Source organism: Belonocnema kinseyi, chromosome 2, assembly GCF_010883055.1.
Source record: "Belonocnema kinseyi isolate 2016_QV_RU_SX_M_011 chromosome 2, B_treatae_v1, whole genome shotgun sequence".
Classification (NCBI taxonomy): Eukaryota; Metazoa; Arthropoda; class Insecta; order Hymenoptera; family Cynipidae; genus Belonocnema; species Belonocnema kinseyi.
The window spans coordinates 69,143,083-69,153,934 of NC_046658.1; the positions used below are offsets into that span (position 1 = coordinate 69,143,083).

The 10,852-nt window shown below is 29.9% G+C and overlaps 1 protein-coding gene across 1 annotated transcript in view; it reads left to right on the forward strand.

Annotated features, from left to right (window-relative positions):
- Window positions 1-3,031: 3,031 nt before the first annotated feature.
- The window catches only part of LOC117168238 (putative metabolite transport protein HI_1104), a 39,844-nt gene continuing 32,023 nt past the window's right edge, over window positions 3,032-10,852 (forward strand). Inside the window, exon 1 of the mRNA XM_033353727.1 lies at window positions 3,032-3,271. The gene's annotated coding sequence lies outside the window, so the exon portion shown is untranslated. The remainder of the gene's footprint in view (window positions 3,272-10,852) is intronic.

The following is a 10,852-nucleotide window of genomic DNA, read 5'->3' on the forward strand; positions in this document are numbered from 1 at the left end:
TCCCCACATTTATCGTTATTCGTTTTATAAACCACTAATTCCCCCTTTGTCTAGCATGTCCTACAGTCTTCTATCATAGCGAAGTAAAGAATTTTTTACGATTCAATAGAACACATATCACTCGCACCATAATGAACTCGAAATTCATCATCACTTTTTAATCGGCACGTCTGATGTCGTGAGTTAATATCAAATATGTGATTTAATCAAATCTAAATTAAATACATGAAAAAAATTATTGATAAAACTTGGTACCTTAGGGGCCGCTCTTAACTACGTTACCAATTTAGGGCTAATTTCCTCCCCTATCATCCTTCGTTGATAACCTTAGTATTGGATCAGCCTCCCCCCTTGAAAGTAACGTAGCTATTGGCATAACACGCATTTAAAATTATTTTTACTTTTTTTTGCACTTCTATACTGAAGACAGTTGCCAATATGCCTACGTGAACGTATGATAAACTAGCTTAAGTAATGAAACAAGAATACAGTGAAACTCTTTTATAGCGCAGATTTATGGCTGATGGTGGGTGGGGACCACCTCATTATAGCTCGCTCTGGTTTTTGTTCACGCCTGAGTGCTCACCTGAGTGACAAGCGCAGACCCTGCACACCCCGTGCAGCTCCTGTTACACCTACTGCGACGCGGTGTCAATTCTCGGAAGGCCTATAGAAGGGAGGGCTATTGAAGGGTTTCACTGTAATTAAAAAGATTAAAACATAAGACTTCACAGCCGAAAATACTCTGAAAACAAGGACCGTGAATGTGACTGGCCGTATTTTTTCCAATTTCATGCGAACTTCAAATTTTTCCAAGTGAGAGAAACCGCAATTTGATATGCCCCAAATGTGACTTGCCGCACATCAAATTGAGAGAGGGGAAATATATTTTCTAGATCTTTAAGGTATCGGAATACTGGACATAAAAACATCGATATCAAATACATCGATTTATCGGTTCAATAATATCGATATTTTCATTTTGGTATTGCATCGCTAGGTCTGGCGTTTTTTTAATGATTTTGAAAAGTTTGGTGCAAATTGGTGAAAAATTAGCTGAGACATCCAATATAAGTAAGAGAAAAGCAACCTTAGTTTTCGGCGATTCATTAACGTGTATCGTTATTTAAAAAATACAACTGGAAACGTGATTTACGTCATTGTTCACTCTTGTTAAAATGTATAAGCAAACACGATAAGCGTGCCGAAATAAAGATTCCAATCTCACTTAAAAACAATTAAAATCTTATAATAACATCATTCTGCAAATGTACAATGTACTGCATAAATTCTAAAACCGCACTTAAGCACGATCCGCAAAATTATATACATCTATATATACATTGTACATTATTTGCCAGTGAGATTCCAGTGTTCATCAGTGAAAATCTTTACTTATTTGTCATCAGTTTCTCAATGGTTTAAGTTTAAAGAGATCATTAAGGTATAGTTTTTGTGACAAATATCTGAGGTTTGAATAAGATCATTTTTCTATGTTTTTAGGAATCAAAATATTATTACTAAAGATCTCATTTCAAACTAAAAAACATTATTTTTAAATACAACATTTTTATCCTTGCAAAAAACTTATTTTAACCATGCTTTTTGCAACTAACGATTCAGGTATTAACTACCGATAAAAACAATAAAAAATAAAATTTTTCACTCTGTGGCCATACTATGCAAGATGCGAACAAAGTGAATGGATCAAAATTATGACCTCAAAAAAGATCTAAAAATGTCTTTCTAATCATTTTTTGATGGGAAGCCAAGTTTTCAAGTTTTTGTGTAAATCGTAAGAAATAAAATTGAAAATAAAAGATTAAATTTTTGGAAAAATTGCACAATGTGCGAAAAATAATGAATAGACAAAAATTGATCAAACAAAAAAGATCAACAAATTTTTTATTTATAAGTTTTTGAAAGGATGCGTTGTTTTTGTTTCAATCGTGAAAAATAACATTAAAAATAAAAAATAATATTTTTGGAAAAATTACGCAAGGTACACAAAATGAATAAAAAAAGTTATTCGCCCCAAAAAGATCTATAAATTAATTATCATTGTTTTAGAGGACACGTAGTTTTTTTTTAATAATACAAGATACAATAACATTTAAATTCACCAAATTTTTTCATCTAAATTATATCTACAAATTTGCTTAGATCCACTTTACGCTAGGAAGCGTATTTTTTGTTTTAATTATGAAAAATAACAAATTAAAATAAATTTTTTTTAAATAACACAAATGTTTATAACACAATTGTTTGTGCAACTTAGATCTACATGTTTTCTTTCTAACATTTTTTGCTAGGACGCGCACTTTTTTTAATTATAAAAATGAGACAATTAAAATATATCTGTTTCAATATCAGAGCAAATTCTGAAAAATAATAAGATAATCATTAAGAACAAAATTTGTACTTTATTTTGCAATATCTAAATAAGTAATCCCAGACCAAGGTACACAAATTAATATTATATGTGTGTGTATTTAATGTGATAGAGTTGAAAATAATATAGAAAAGTTCACGCTTTGAACATATGAACTTCAATCGAGTGTAATGCGCGAGACGCTAATGAGAATGCGTACGTGAAAGCCGAAGGAACTTCAACAAAAGAAAATTCATAATCTCCAAATTACAGTTGTCGATGACTAGACCTTTAATTTTAAAAGGTCTATGCACAAATGTGGGAGAAGTACAAAAACCGAGCGCGAAGCGTGAGTTAAATACATTATCGAGCGGGAAGCGCGTGACTTCACAAACATGCGCCACGTGCGCGTTCAAACCCCTCCTGCACGTGCAGCGCGCGATGAGAATGTGATTTTTTCAAGTCACTTTTTAATGTTCCCAAAATATATCTGAACAAATTATGAAATGACCTTGAAAGTCGAAGATCGAGAGTATGACGACTCCCACCACCGTGGAAATGTCGAGTAAGGGAACTACCATGCAGCTCGTGGTTGCCCCTTCCAAGGAAGGTTTAATCCTTGAAACTTTCTTATAAATGAAGGTTCAACATTGGATCAAGTCTCATTTGATCCTCCAACCCTCAGCCCCGGAGGGACTCGCGACTTTTTTCTAACTTTTCTATCATTTTTAAATTTTTCTTTTGATTAATTAGTGAGTTCTTGACTTCTTTCTATGTACTGTGTGGAAATTACAAGTGTCGTAGGAATTAAGTGTTCATGTGCTCATATATGGTTTTATTTATCGCTTGAGACCAATTTTAGTTCTTGATTTTTGGATCTGTGCCACCCTCGGAGGGACTGTGAGTAAATTAATTAATCAACGAATTTTTACAAAATGTGTGAAAGTTAAGGTATAATTTGAAAATTATATCCATTATTGGGATAGATTTTGTAGCCGGTTTTATTTTGTGAAATTTGGGATTTATTTGAAAACGTAAAAAGGAAACAATTGTAAGTTTGAGGCATTTGGAATTAAACATTTTAAAATATTTTAATTAAAAATAAAACCAAAAAATATACTAGAAAAAATAGAAGCATTCAAAATAAAAGGCTTTCAAATTAGTGCGGTCTTCAAGAGTGAACAGTTCTAAACAATAATACTTCATGAATTAATAATTTTCGCCAATTAAAACACAGCTGAATTGGTAAATTTTAAAAAAAGGCAATGCTTATGCATCCCGAAAAAATCTGACTATTCATACTGGAATTTCAGTGCACGTAGTCACGGTCTTTAACAAAGTACATATTTGTAATTAAAGCTTTCAAAGTTCATAAATTTTTAATTAGAACAGTTCGGAACTATTCAACATCTAATTAAAAAATCATTCAAGCCGTGCAAAAAAATCTCAAAATTGAACATTTTTTAACTTTAAATGTATGATTTCAAAAAGGATGCACAGAAAACTGGAACATTTCGAGTAAAAAGTGTTTAAAACCTGGAAATTTAAACATTTTGAATTTGAAATTGCTTTCGAAAACAAATTCAAACAAATTTATTAAAAATATTTGAAAGGGTGTGAAAAGTTTTTAAAAAAGTCTCAAATTTTTAATTCAAGCGTTTAATTTTTGTCAATCTAAGTATGGAACAATTCAGAATTTAAAGCATTTTAAATGTGAAGCTTGAATGAATGAAAAAATTCGTTTTTTTTTACTTTCGCGAATTATTAAAAACCTAAGAATGTAAAAATCGGACTTACTTAAAATTGTGTCAAAGTATAAATGTATGGTACAAAATTGTATAATTTCAAATTAATTTATTTTATATTAAATAATTTACTAACTGGAAATTTTATGTATAATAGTTTCCAGGATAAGCTGTAGGGAGAAGCGAGTAAAGCGGTTTAATTGATATAGATTCAATTGTTCATACGAATAATGCAGAGCTCAGATATTGATCTAGGAGTTACATATGTTGCCATCACATTATCGAATATGTGTATTTATCTTCCTACCGATTAATATATTTTATGCGCGCCGCATTACCCGCTTCTCCCCTACAAAATTCCTTCCGCTTCATAAAGTTGTATAGTCGTCAATTAAACATAGTTCGCTTATTGTCTTTAATGAAAAGAAAAAAAAGCATACAGATGGATTGGTTAATTTTACTTGATTCTCCAGAATGATAGTAATATAAATAAGAGTTTTATAGTCTAACGCGAAACTATAAATAATTTTACTATAGAAAAATTATTGGTTGTATGTAATGCAACTTTTATCAATATTTATATATACTTTTTAAAGTATAAAGAAGGTGCGAAACAATTACGATTTTTTTTAGCAAAAACCACATCTGTAGATTTATTTCTATAATTACAAATTTAAATTAATGTAAAATTAAATTCAAGTTATCTTACAAAAAAGATAAAAGCACCATCTGAGTTTAAATCTAAATTATGCTCTACATATGAAATATTGTTATCTGCATTTGTCAGATTATAGATTATGACCATAATTATTTCGATTATTTTGATAATCTGCAAGTTAATAATTAGATCTTATTAACACACACACACACACACACACACACATATAATATTTTCATAAAATAGTATCACTAAAATGTGATAAAGATCGAATGTAATCGTACGTCGTGAGGATTAAACATTTTTTCATATAGTCATGTCCTTTAGCATCTGAAGTAATTATACTGGATGCGAAATGAATGACTCGCATTATATACGAGATATGCATACGGATATATACATGAGACGTGAGCATATACAGTATTATTTGTGGCAGGTGTATTTATTTTTTCATCATTCTCCCTATGACCTTATAATTTATAATACCTTGATTCGCGATAGATTCACTTTGATAAGGACAATAGAGTTGTTAACCTTCTGGATACAAAAATTCTTAAGCTATTTAATCCTTTTTACTTAATACCTGCTATCAAAAAAAACTTTTTTCCATATAATAATAATAATATTTATCACTCTATCACAGAAAAAACTAAGAATAAAATGTGTTGCAGGACATTTTTTAGAGCGATAAAGTTTTGTTTAGCCAACTTCGCGCCTTTCAAAAAAATATGTGTTTTTCATGGAAAACAAAAGAAAGTTTAAGCGATATTTGTGTAAAGTTTATCCTGTGAAGTTAATTTTTTTGCAGAGAATCTTTCGTCAGAAATCGATGTGAAGTTTATCTTGTGTTTTTTCTGTGATACATATCTACAAAAACGTGTAAGACGTCTTGGGCTGTAGCCATGTGAAGTCTGAAGTTTTGTATTAGCACTATAGAAATGAGAAAACCTCTATCTCGTATACTAACAAATAAATCTTCGTTATGTCTTTTCAAGGACACTAATTGTCTATTTTCAATTTCAGATTGAATAAAATAAATGATTTAAGGTCACGATGAGTGTTTTCTCGTGAAGTAGCAGTAGTCGAACATCAAGGACCTCTTCTTTTTTTATTAAAATTTTTTAAAAGTTGTGAAATTTAGTTAGATTTAATTTTGTTTGCTAAATGATGTTCAAAAATATCAAAAGCGCAGTTAAAGCTAATCAATTCAAATTTAATTTTTGAGTTTTAATCTCTATTTTAATTTTGTTCTGTCATCGCTTCTCGTAAAAATAAATGACGTGTATAAATGGATGTTCGAGTGTAAATAAAAGACTTACCGATACATTAAAAAAAAATAAGTATTTTAGATAGCGCAATACCGATTGTTGGTTAAAGTCTAAGCATGTTTTAAACTGAAAAAAAAAACAATTTAAGTTTTTAATGAACATTTTTTGCAAAAGAAGAGCTTATAGTTTTGGAATTGCAAATTTATGCTAAAGTTAGTGTTTACTTTAATATTCAGTAAATTCGATCGGAAAATAAACTAACGTATAAGAGAATTTAAAAAAAAAGGTAAAATATAGGAAAAGTTCTGGCGCTGTTATGAGATGTGAATTTTATGAGAATTAATTTAGAATATTCCATTTTAGTAGATTTTGCCTATTGTTTTCTAATTATAAATAGTGTTAAAATAGGTATGAAAAATTTATAAAAGCTGTTTATGACGTAGAATTTATTTTATTTTTCGTCTCTCTTTCAATCAATGTTCTAACCTTTAATAAATGATCAGAATTTGATTACGCCACGGATCGTGGCCTCTAGGATATCATACGTGAATCACCTGTGTATCATGTAGAAACCCAAGAATGTCAAGAAATTCAGGATATTTTATTCCTGTATTAAACGGCCTATGGTATACGCACGGAGAAAAATGTTTGAATTTTACACTTCAATATACTTTCTTTGATTTGAACAAAAACTGATACCTGAATTTAATAAATTTTTTCGAGTTCCCATGTAGGAATCTAATCAGGGAACCGGCCGGGTCCCGGTCGGATAGCCCCGGTTAAAGCCGGGTGCTGGTCGGGGAATCCGGCTGGGATTCGGCTAAAAACGTCACGATAAACTGGTCGGATCCCGGCTTGAATACCGGCCGGGATCCGGTCGGGTAATCCGGCCACAAAGCGGGTAAAAAATATTGCCTAAGGCGAAAATTTAATAACTTTTTTGTCTTTTAAGGCTCATCGTAAAGAATACGGTGAACTTTAAAGGTAAAATCAAGTTTACCAATTCTGGTCAGGAAATTGAAGTAGAATTTCAACCACTCATAATCGAACCTTGTAGCAATTGTTTCACATTGGAAATCACGTGGTGATTTTAGGTAAGGAAGGTGCACAGAAAAAAATGTATCCACAAGAGTATAATTTAATTAAAAATAATAATTAAGAGCGAACTAAGTGAGGTTTTCGGACTGTTTATTGAAACAGACTAAACATTGTCTGAAAATAGTGAAAATTGTAACATTTCTGCTGATGCACATACCAAAATTGATAACAGTTTTATTTAATAAGTTAAAACATTTATGTAATTTTTTAAAAGAATTTAAAACAGCTTATTTCTGCTTCACTGCTCTAATAAATCTTTATATTATACTTTTCAAATGATAATTCATCTATCATCCATAATTACGTCTTTGATAACATCACAGCTCTTAAAAAATGTGTAATTTTGACAAAAAATTATCGTGGCCAGTACCCGATCGGCTCCCGACCATGAGATATAACCAGGGCTGGCTCGGCCAGTAACCGGCCGGCTCCCGATTTGGTGATTCGAGAAAATTTTAGCCCGACCGGCTCCCGACCGGTCCCTGTCCATGAAACCCAGTCAGGGGTAGCCCGGCCGGGATCCAACCAGAAACCTTGTTGTAGTAGGGCCAACCGGGGAAATTTCTACACGGGTTAAAGCAGGTTTGTTTAATTCCCACAGAATTTGGTTAAATCAAACAAATTCTTATAAGACCAAACTAATATTTTTTTTATTTCAAACATAGTTCTAGTTTGATTTAGAATCATTTGTTGATTTGTCGCGAGGGATGAATTCAATATCATGAAAAATATCTTGAAAAATATTCATATAATGTACATATAATATCTAGTGCGTCTGTGCAAATTCTCCACCATCACGGCAAATTTTTCTGTCTAAGGTATTTAGTAGAAAATAACATGTTTAAAAATATCAGATTTTTAAAATTTGGAATTGTTATTTCTTAACGATTCCCCGCGTTTATTACCGGGATATCCAGTAGGTCAAAAGAGGTAATAGAGATATTTTCTGAATAATTGCTAGATATCCTAACAAGACGAAAATTTCTATAGTCTTGGAATATCCATAAGGTATCATAGGATGTATTTTGGACGTTTCTTCTGTATACAAATATTAAATGTATATTATATTGTATATTATATTATATTATACTATTATATTATTGCTTATTATTATATTATATTGATGCTCTAGGATATCGAAAATGTTTGAAATTGAATTAGTTATAGGACGAGAAATTATGTGTTTCATCAGTTATAATTCTATTGATAGAATACCATTTTTGTTTTGTTCAAAAACGTAAATTAAAATTTTTCAATGTCGAACTCCAAACTTGGAACACAAAATTTGGAACTGCTTAACTATAAAATCACTCGCACTCATTTGCAATAATTTTTAATTCCGAAGGCCACATATTTTAATTGTTATACGTTAATTATTTTATCAAACTTGAAAAAATACCACTAAATGATTTTATTACCCAAAAAATATTTCATTTAAGGTACGAATTTTTAAATCAATGGTTAACTTTCAAAACTATTTTCTTTAATCAAAAATTGTCTGGAAATGACGAAATTGAAACTAAATTAAATCAGTCTTATTGCTCAATACTCGTATGTAGTTATTCTATAGCTCATAAGTTTGTCAATCAATTTAAATGAAAAATACATGTTTGCCAAAGCCTCCACGATACGATCATCATGCTGATAGTACATGGTATATCTATTAACGGCAATCATATGAGAAAAGTCTATGCACATATGACACGACGTGGGTCTCAAGTGTGACTTTTATGCCACTTAAAATTCAATAAAATCAGTAGAATTTTATTCCTTTAAGAAAACAAGTATGTTTTACATATGACTATAAAAAATATTTATTTTTGCGAAATAGGCGTATTAATAACCGTCTTGAGTGAAAACTATACTCTTGCTGAGCACTTAATTATTTAGTCGACTCTTTTCAATTAAACACGGTGGCTTAGATGAAACTGTACTTTGCTTCATTGGTTTATGAGGGAAAAAGTTTCCCAACCCAGATTTATCGCGAGAATTTTCTTCATTTCCCTTCAATTTAATCTCATGATTCCTGAGAACGTATGATTTTTGTGAAAAAAATAAGAATGGTACTTATCATATACATAATGAAGTTTATCGAATTTCGGTGAACCTATACTAATGGTTTGAAAAATTATGACCCTTCAAGCAAAGTTGGAATAGGTCAGTGAAAAAAGTCGCTATTGAAAGAAAGAAATTTCACTGCTCCGTAAAAATCATTTTTTTAAATCAATTAGCTATACTGACATTTCTTTTAAAGCTAGGTATCATACAAATTTTATATATAAATAATTTTTGTTTATACAGAGTTTTATATAGGACAGTGCATTCTCAGGCGCTAAATGGGCTAGAAATTTCTGCTAAAGCTTAAGATAATTAAAACCATTCAAATAATTTAAATAAACAAAAAATTAAATTTTAAAATAATTACGAAATTTGTTTTCAATAATATTATTTTTTCTGTACTTTTTCTCTGGCCCATTAATGATAAACACTCTGTAGGATCCTAATAGAGGAGTCATAGAGGGTTTAAACTTCGGAACCCGGCGACGTTCCATCGGTTTGAATGAAACCTTTTGCATTGCTTTACTAAATATGTGTAACGAAAGTTTAAAAAATCTCTCTTTGCTAATTGTTATTTATTTGTTAAAACAAAGAATTCCAAAAAACCGATTTGAAAGTTGAATAACTTAAACAATTAAAGTCCTACAGCCACGATAATAATGTATATTGCAATTGATGATTATAAATTTAAGGGTAAAAATTTCAAAATGGCGTCAAAATATTTTTTAACATTTAGTTTTTTAATTTTAAATAAATTATTATTGTTTTCCATACATATTTCTTAAAGCATCTGTAGATAACGTAAATTAAGTTAAGATATAAAAGATGTTGCAAAGCGATGTTATTTGTCTGATTGTTGTAATAATTAATAATTAAAACAATGGATAAGATGTTAAAAATGACATAATTCAGACCATAGGATTAAGGTGTTGAAAGAATCCTTTATTCACATTATTCGACGTTTCGAAAACTATAAGTTTTCCTCATCAGGAGAGAGTCGTATATATAAAAGTTCCTTATATCATGTCGAGTATTTATTATGTATCCTCAATTCTCCTTTTCTCAATTGTTCTATGAAAAAAGTTATACAAAATTAATATAATAAAAGAAATTTTTTCGATTTGAAATGCTGTTTTCTATTAAAAGCGAGGTAAACATGGAAAAATGGTTATTTAGACTATTGATAAATTATTAACTATGGATAAAAAGTTACAATAATATTATTATTAAATTAAAAATTATAAAAAATTTGAAAAAGGAAATTAGAAGATTATCAGTTGGATTTATATAAGAAATCAATAGCTGTTCATGCAAAGAAAAATAGTAAAAAATTGGTTAAATTAAAGTTAAATCTGGTAATACCAAATTAGTTAAATTAGTTAATTTCAAATTTTATTATTATTTTCTTTGTTTTTTTTTAAATCCTCTAATTAATTAAAAAATTTAAATCTTTATTAATTTTTGAAAATTAAAAAATCAAAAATTATATTATATACTGGACTATAATTATTTAGATCAATTAAACTACAAAATAGCCTCGGAAAGGACTGGAGTATAACTTGGTAGCTTATTTACTAGGGACGGGAAGATAGATGAGGAATTAGATAGACGAATAAATGAAGGTAAGAAGGTTATTGGTAGAGCAGGTCCCCTT